Raw genomic sequence first — 9,209 nt, 5'->3', positions numbered from 1 at the left:
TGTAATTGTGTGTTTTATATTTTTTTTTTTTTTTAAAAAAAAAAAACCCTGACCTATATAAGGTAGGGATAACTAAGGAGATTTTTATGCAAAAGCCTTCATCTGTAGGTTCATGAAGGCGCCATCCTTTTTCATGATTTCCTATTTTGTGACTCTGTGTTCCAGAATATCATCCAGTTGCTGTCATTTCCATTGCCTTTCTCATGCCATACTCATGGCCTTAGGTTCTCATATGAAAAGAATCCTTGTACGTAGCATCATTCAGGTCATTCTTTATTTATAGTAACTCTTGTTTCTGCCCGAGGGTGGTCTGTGAATTTAAACAAATCCTTTTCACATCTTTCTTTTTATTGAAAGTTTGGTAGTCAGTCATTTTCTTAATATTTTATATGTACGATTTCTTCTCATTGTTTCTAATAATACTTGTTTTTTAACTGGAAAAACAGTAACCAAGTATTGTACATTTCACACCAGTCTGGACAGTAACCATTGTCCATAGTTGTTAGTGTGTACTGTACAATACTGTCTTTTGCCACTGCACTTAGGTTCATAGGTTCATAGTAGGCTATCTGCCCTAGGGCATTTATAAGCCTAGCCAGAATGCGTTTGGCTTTTGCCACCCATTTTAAATTTATTTTGCTATGCCCTTTTTCGAGGTTAGTATACTGTGCCTCTGTCTAACAGTGACACAGACGTGATACCCGGGGTAAACCTACCATCTCCCATCCACTCATCAAGATTCCTCTTGAAGAGAGTCAATGAATGACTCTGCCTTACCTGGACTGGGATTTTATTCCAGATTGAAGGGAGCCTCTGGGTTATGAATCTGTCCCTCCAGCATGTCCTATTTATTTCAGTGCTGAGGTTCAAGTCTCTCGAGCGCGTAGCTCGATGGGATATGGATTTTCTGAGGTGCAGCATGTCCATTAATTCCGGGTTGGACATGGCTTTATACGTCAGGCACAGATCGCCTCTGAACAAGCGGTATGCCACTGAGTAGGGCTGGAGTTTCTTTAACCAGGCAGCATATGGCATCTGTTTGAGCCCTTTGATCCTCTTGGTGAAGTACTTTTGGGGTCTTTCCAGTTGCTGCAGGTGTCTGGTAAGGTACATCCCAAAAGGGCATTGTACTCAATTATGGGCCTGATGAGGGATGAGTAAAGAGGCACGATGACCTCCCCTGATCTAGATGTGAATCCCTTCATGAATAGGTGAGCTATATAAAATGTTTTTCTAACCACTTTGGCCACGTGGTTGTCAAATGAGAGATTGCTATCAACTTGGGTCCCCAGGTCCCTAATTACTTCTTCTGTACTTAATGGATTACCACCTATGTGGTAATTTGTGGGCACTTTGTTTTTGCCAAAGGGGATGACTATACACTTTTTGGCATTTAGCTTGAGGCCATGACTCTGGCACCAGTTGTCTGTTTCTATGAGGCTCTTTTGGAGGATGCTTGTGTCGGCTGGAGAGTCGATTATGGCGCCCACTTAATAGATACCCATCTGGCCAGGGCATTCGTCTCTGTTTTGGGGAATGTGTATATTGTAGGGTTTTGATTTAAGACTTCTTGGTTAATGCAGCATGCATTCCAGGGCATGTAGTTTGTGCTTATTTTCAAGAAGCAGGGAAACTTTTAACAGCTCATTACTAGACAGTTGTTCTTTTGTTTAACTTTGTAGGTGATCTTGTCGACTTTTTTTTAAGGTGTGGCCCTGAGCCAAAGTCATATGTCACACTAATGTACATAGACTTGACAGTATAATTAAAAATAAAAGTTAAGTGCAACTTAAATAAGATAAGTCTTAAGGAAACTACCAAACAATTTACAAAACATAAAATTGTTACATCAGAGAAAATAAGTTAATATTTGCTTTTGAAGCACCAGTACTCTGCAGATCTTCAAAAAGATAAGTTCCCTGCACCTGTTATCCTTGATTGCATTTGAACCATTTGCTAAATCATTTTTAAGCTTTTTGTTAAAGAAGGAAAGATTAACGTAAGGCCAGTTCCTTGTTTTATCTCCTCTAGGGTTGAACTGTTAGGCATTCTGTTCTACCAATACATTTTTTCCAGGATTCTTTTCTAAAGAAGGTAGTACAGATATCCAAATACTTACCTTACGTGTCAGTCATACAGGCCTCTGTAATGGGTCTTTCTTTCTTCTCAGTTTTTGTACTGCTGATTTCCCAGCAGCACAGTTCTTTATACTTGTGTACGTTTTGGAAATCGTTCAGTGCATATGTAATAGGTGACTTAAATTATAATGTCCTTCTTGATGGCCTGGTAGTTGTTTATAGTGTATGTGAACATCCTCCTTAACTGATAGAGATTGGGTAGTGAGGTAGCATGTTGTTCTTAACACTGAGAAGTTTGTCATATGTATTTTCTTAGCTAGGGTAAATCTTAATAGTGCAGTACCTTTTGCTTGAACTTGTCTCAAACATTTCCTTTTGTAGCGAATATATAAAATGTTTAGTTCAGGACTGAGTACATCTGCATTGCTAACATTATGTTATCTAAATATTATACTGAAATGTGACCTACTATGTTTTGCCTTTTAATAGTACTTCCCAGGTAGTGCAGTGCAGTACCTGAAGGCCTCTCAGCTGTCCATATGTTCACAGAATGTCCAGATTTTTGCCATATATTTTTGGTCTGTTACTCATAAAATTGTTTTTTTTTCTGGCAAATCACTGAAGATTGAAGTTACTAAATTACATATATTTGAGTTTCAGACTTGTTATCCTTCAGAAAATGTATGCAAACACAAATCCTGTTATGCTAGCAAATTTCTAAGTTTATAAGAACAATAATTAAATTGTGTCCTTGTTTTGGGCCTTCCCCAATTATTTTAGGCTTTGTCCAGATTTTTTGCACTAAGAGATATAGAGTTGTGCTTTAAAGTTATATTCAAGAGGCATATTTGGGAAAGTTGGACTTCATTTCTTTGGTATGTGGAGTGGCAGTGAGTTTCATGTTTCATCACGGTTCATATGATTCTTGCCTCAGGTGATCCTGTGAAAGTCTTGTAACTTCAGTATATTTGTTTTTGACTTTAGCGCTTGTTTTGAACTATAATCAGTACCTGAAAGTAGATGGTTTTATGATTGTAGAATCATTCCAAGGCCGCTGAGTCGTGTGACCTTTCTCGCCTTGCCAGTAGCCCCTCTGATAGTACCTCTTTTCTCCTTGAGGACAGTACCATTCAATCCTGAAGTAAATTTGCAGATGCCTATCAGTTCATTTAGTTTATGTTTAAAGGAAAAGAATGAGTCGTAGTGCTTATCATGCAGGGGAAGTTTATTCCAGAGGTTTGGTAGGTGCTGTTTTATAAGCCTAACCTTCCATAGTGTTTTATTTAAGGTTTAGGTCCCTGGTTTTAGTATTGCTGGAGTTGTCAGACTTGTGGATATAAAAGAAGTCCAGGACAATCAGGTCGCTAATAGCACACTTAGTGACATAGAGATCTCCTCTCGTAAGTGTGTAAGACACTGAATGAGAGGGCTGCAGCGTCCAGGCTCTCTGGGTAACACAGGGATGTCCTTCATGGATGCATCTGCAGTCATAACAAGTGGGTTGTCCTGTCGTCAGGCAGCCCTGCAGTCGGCCGGATTCCAAAGTCTGGGTCCGGCTTCGGCTGATGTCGCACTCCATCCGACGTCATCTCTGTTGGTCTTCGGGTGTAAAAGCATCAGCCGACGCCATTTTCCTCAGTCTTTCTTGCCGCGTGGCGCCCGAAGCAGAAGCTGTTCGCAAGTGCCGGTCGGTCGGATCCAGAGATTACTTCTACCGAATACTACTCAAGACTTCTAAAGCTAAGTACCCGCTGGGGACTCTTTCTTGCCTCAGCCGATGTCAGAAAAAGTTAACAATTGTTTAACCTGTGGGAAACAAATACCTCATAAAGATTTCCACTCTTACTGTCTGCCTTGTTTAGGCCCAGCCCACGACGTAGCAGCCTGTTCGCCTGTGCCTTTTAACCGACGAACGCTTAGGCCGGTCGGAGTTTGCAGAACAGTTTTTCGGTACTGATTTTGCGACATTATGCCGCCGGATCATCCGACTCCACAATCTTCCAAAACGCAAAGATAAAGACCGACATCATGGGTCCGCGGTTTCGCCGAAACCACGCCAAAGCCAATCATGAGTGTCTCGGTTTCGGCAAACCGAAAACTGCTCAAAGTACAGCTGAACCTATTCTTACAACAGAGGTCCCTGCTACAATTCTTGAATCGACCTCAGAAATTTTACCCACTACGGTGGTTGACTTATCAGACACCATCCCCTTGGATGTCTCTACCCCAGCACGTGGTGCTGCTAGGCCTCCAGCAGCCATGTCCATTAAGGCCTTCGCCAGGGCTAAAGCAGCCAAGACTACTAAATCAGTGCCTGTTATACCCCCCTCATCCAGGCCCTCTTCTAGTTCTCAAATGCTTTTGGCAGAAGATTTAATTTCTTTAATTAGAGGATCTCAATCTCACCCAGACAGGGCCTCTCAGCCCCCAGAGAAGAGACCTAGGGCAGAGCCCCCTGAGCCAGTGCCTTCTGATGATTCTGCTGATGAATCAGAGATTACTGACCAGCCTGAGGCTCCTTCTCCAATTTTGAAGATTCTGATGCTGAAGAATCCATTCCATCTGCTTCCCCACCAGAAGAATTCTCCTTTGGGGAAACCTTGCATGCCATGCGAGAACAGTTCCAATGGCAGCAACAGGATTTTTCAGACTCCAGAAAAAGACTTAGGACCTATCTGCAGCTCCCACAGAACAGCCCCTTAGCTAAACCTCCTGTTCTCTGTGGTGGATGATGCTTTCAATGATGTTTGCTCCGCCCAGATTCTTTACCCCCAGCCCCTGCCAAACCAGACAGATTTTACAGGGTGCCAGATACTCATCACCACCTTTACAAGGCCCCACTTGCAGACCCAGAAACTATATCCCAGGGTCCCAAGGCAGTAGCCGACCACAGCTAAAAACCCTATTCCTTCTGAAAGGGAAGCAAGGTCACTAGACAGATGGGGTAAAAAGGTCTACACTTCAGCTACTCTCTCAGCTAGAGCTTTAAACTGTCAGTTTCACATGATACAATACCAAGAGTTTATGCTTGATCAGTTAACTAAAAAACTAACTACTGATGAATCTCTTGATAAGAAATATGTACTAGAGATGGTAAATAACATACAACAGGTTAGCAACCATTCCTTAAAATGTGGCTATGATGCACTGGAGGCTTCATTTAGATCAGCCATGACAGGCACAGTTATAAGAAGGCATGCATGGCTAAAGGAACAAGCTTTACCGGATCATGTTAAAGCTAAGTTGCTAGATGCTCCTATGGACAAGACAAGTTTGTTTGGTACACCTGCCCAGCAGGTTATGAAGAAAATGGAAGAAAAGGCAAAATCTGTTCAAACGGTTAAAGATTTCTTGCAGGTTCAACCCCCAAGGTTTAGCAGGAACTGGCCTGCCAAAAATTGGTCCTTTCCTGACTCCACAAAATTTCAAAGGGCAGGAATAGGCGCTTCAGAGGCAGAAACCAATCCAGAGGAGGTGCCTACAGAGGACGCACAGTGGCAAGGTAACAATAGAGGCACGGACACAGCCACTGCCACTACATCAGCACAACCACAGTGACTTAATCCTAACCGCCTACCAGGGAACAAATAGCAGCTCCTCTAGGCGGAAAGTTAACCTTATTTTCAAAGAACTGGCACTACATAACAAAAGACAAGTGGATTTTACAAACCATAGATCAAGGTTACCGGTTTCACTTCCACACTTTACCAGTCAAAAGAGGAATGCCAAATCTACCTCCAAATCAAAAAACAGAGGCTCTACGCCAGATAATGGAGTTAGCAAACATGAGAGCTGTGGAAAGAGTGTCAACAGCAGAACAAGGAAAGGGGTTCTACTCCAGACTATTCCTAGTTCCAAGAAAGGAAAAAAGTTGGAGACCAATTCTCGACCTGTCCACCTTAAATACATACATCATTGTCCCAAAATTCAAAATGCTGACCCTCCAGCAACTTCTTCCCATGCTGGGCAAGGAGTCTTGGCTGGTAACTCTAGATCTCAAGGAGGCATACCTGCACGCCCCATTCGACCAATCTGCAGAAGATACCTCAGATTTCTTGCAGGATCAGAGCACTATCAATTCTCAGCATTGCCCTTTGGCTTATCTACTGTGCCCAGAGTATTCACAAAATGCCTGGCATCAGTAATCGCCCATTGCAGACTACAGGGAATTCAAATTTACCCATACCTGGACGACTGCCTGTTACAAGGGGACAACAAAAGCAAGCTGACAACAGATTTACAAAGGGTCATTTACTTGCTACAAGGACTGGGATACACAGTCAATCTACAAAAGTCAAGACTGATACCATCCCAAACAAGGACATTCTTGGGCGCGGAATTGGACACAGTACAACAAATGGCATTCCTGACTACAGAAAACAAAAAGAACTTCCTCTTTACTTCTTGGCACTAACAAAACTGAACAAGTTAACAGCAAGAAAATTTCTACAGGCCTTGGGCTTCATGGCATCATGCATAATCTTGGTCCCATTTGCCAGACTACATATGAGGAAACTACAGTGGTACCTAAAGAATTTATGGTCCCAACACAGACACAGTCTAGAAACAGAAATCCCACTAATCCCATGCTTAAAACAGGAGTTCCTATGGTGGGCTCAGGCATGCCAGTCAAACCCAGGCCTGCCCTTCCGCAGATGTCAACCAAGCCAGACCATCACAACAGACGCTTCAGACCTAGGATGGGGGGGCCCACATGCTGGACAAATGCGTGCAAGGATTGTGGACACAGGATCAACTTCACCTGCACATCAATCTAAAAGAAATGCTGGCAGTAAAACTGGCAATCCAAAATTTCAAACCATTCCTCAAAGAGGGCCAGTTGATGATAAGGACAGACAACACCACAGTCATGTGGTACATCAACAAACAGGGAGGCACTCATTCATACTCCCTATGCAGAATGACCTTGGACCTGTGGACCCTGGCACTCAGCTACAACATTCAGTTACAGGCAATATTTGTACCGGGAAAGACAATACTCTAGCAGACATACTAAGCAGAACCACTTTGATGCCCACGAATGGAAGCTGCACCGGACATCTTCAAGACCATCTCAAAGAAATGGGAATGCCACAGATAGACCTATTCGCATCACCTCTCAATCACCAGCTCAAAAATTCTGCACAAGGACATTCCACCCACAAGCATGGAAAGTGGACTCACTCTCCTTCAACTGGAAAGGCCTAACAGCATATGCATTCCCACCTCTCCCTTTGATACACAAGGTACTACTAAAAATCAGGGAAGAACGTCCAAGGATAATCCTGATAGCCCCAAACTGGCCAAGACAACACTGGTACCCACTACTGAAGAGCATGTCTCGGAACAACATGTGGCCAATACCCCTGATGCCTTTGATGTTAACTCAGAACAACTACAGCATCATACATCCAAACCTAAAAACGCTGCAACTGACTGCATGGAACATCACATAGCAGCAGCTAATCCAGAACTTTCACAAAGAGTTAAAGACATTATTCTTGAAGCACGCAGACCTTCAACAAGAAAGAACTATGCTGGAAAATGGAAAAGGTTTGTCATTTGGAGTACCGAAGAGGAAAAGATGCGTCAAACATAGATATGCCTAACATTCTGGAGTATCTGGCCGAACTTCTTCATTCAGGCCTGTCCTACTCCTCCATCAAGATACATGCATCAGCTATTTCAGCAGAATACAGCTTTGATCCACCTGTTTTTCGCACCCTTTGCTCAGACAGTTCCTCAGAGGAATCAAGAATGTAAAACCTCCAAGGAAACCACCATTACCAGCTTGGGACTTAAACTTTGTGCTAGAAAAGTTGACACTAGCACCCTTTGAACCAGCAGCAACAGCAGACCTACAACACCTGTCATGGAAAACTGCTTTCCTACTGGCAATTACTTCAGCAAGGAGGGTTTCAGAACTACAGGCCTTAATGGCAGTGCAACCCTTCCTAATCTTCCACCAAGATAGAGTGTCCTTGAGGACTAATCCTACATTTATGCCTAAGGTGGTATCCAGAGTATCTTTAAACCAGGCAATCCACCTACCTACCTTCTTTCCCAACCCACAAAACAGAGGGAAAGAATACTGCATACCTTGGATGTACATAGACAGCTACGCTACTACTTGGACAGAACAAAAATAGCAGAAAGACTGACCAACTTTTTGTAGCCTATGCAACAGGAAGGGAAGGAAAAGCTATTTCCAAACAGACAATCTCCAAATGGATAGGAAATTGCATACGATACTGTTACTCCTTCCATGGAAAACCAATTCCACAGAACATAAGACCTCATTCTACAAGGGCAACAGCCACTACCACAGCCTTCTTACGAGGAGTGGCAACCAAAGACATTATTGAGGCGGCTACTTGGACCTCCGTGCATACATTTGCCAAGCATTATAATTTGCCTCTTTATTCCAGATCCCGAGCAGGGTTTGCCACTGCTGTACTGCAAGGGATCCTAAACACACCATAATCTACCTTTAACCTCCTCCCCTAGTTGGCTATGGTATTCTACCCACTTGTTATGACTGCAGATGCATCCATGAAGGACATAGTACAGTTTTGTACCTACCATAAATGTAGATGTCCGAACTGGATAGCATCTGCAGTCAGGATTACCCTCCCTCCTTCCCCTCTGTGGTACTCCTAGGGTGTTTACCCTCCTATAGCTAGCTGTTGGGGGGGAGTCTTTTATGGTGTATTTGTTTGTATATATGTACATATATGCTTATTGTTGTGTTTACCTCTATCTATTTGGAAACATTGGCATCTATCCAAATTCTACCCTGCAAGAGGGCTTCTGGCATCTGGGGCAAGAAACACTGAGGAAAATGGCGTCGGCTGATGCTTTTATACCCGAAGACCAACAGAGATGACGTCGGATGGAGTGCGACATCAGCCGAAGCCGGACCCAGACTTTGGAATCCGGCCGACTGCAGGGCTGCCTGACGACAGGACAACCCACTTGTTATGACTGCAGATGCTATCCAGTTCGGACATCTACATTTATGGTAGGTACAAAACTGTACTATTTAAGTTATGCCATCTGTTTGGTTAAGAACATTTGGAGTCTGTCTGATTGTTTGATAGATTTAGTGAGATGCATCTCAAACGTGGTGTT

The 9,209-nt window shown here is 43.0% G+C and overlaps 1 protein-coding gene across 1 annotated transcript in view; it reads left to right on the top strand.

Moving 5' to 3' along the window:
- The window catches only part of PATL1 (PAT1 homolog 1, processing body mRNA decay factor), a 1,960,792-nt gene that overhangs the window by 786,668 nt on the left and 1,164,915 nt on the right, over positions 1-9,209 (top strand). The window lies entirely within an intron of this gene.

The sequence above is a fragment of the Protopterus annectens genome, chromosome 9.part0 (assembly GCF_019279795.1).
Source record: "Protopterus annectens isolate FY-2018-M chromosome 9.part0, PAN1.0, whole genome shotgun sequence".
Classification (NCBI taxonomy): Eukaryota; Metazoa; Chordata; order Ceratodontiformes; family Protopteridae; genus Protopterus; species Protopterus annectens.
The sequence above is the reverse complement of the archived record's forward strand: the minus strand, read 5'-3'. Positions and strand labels throughout refer to the sequence as shown.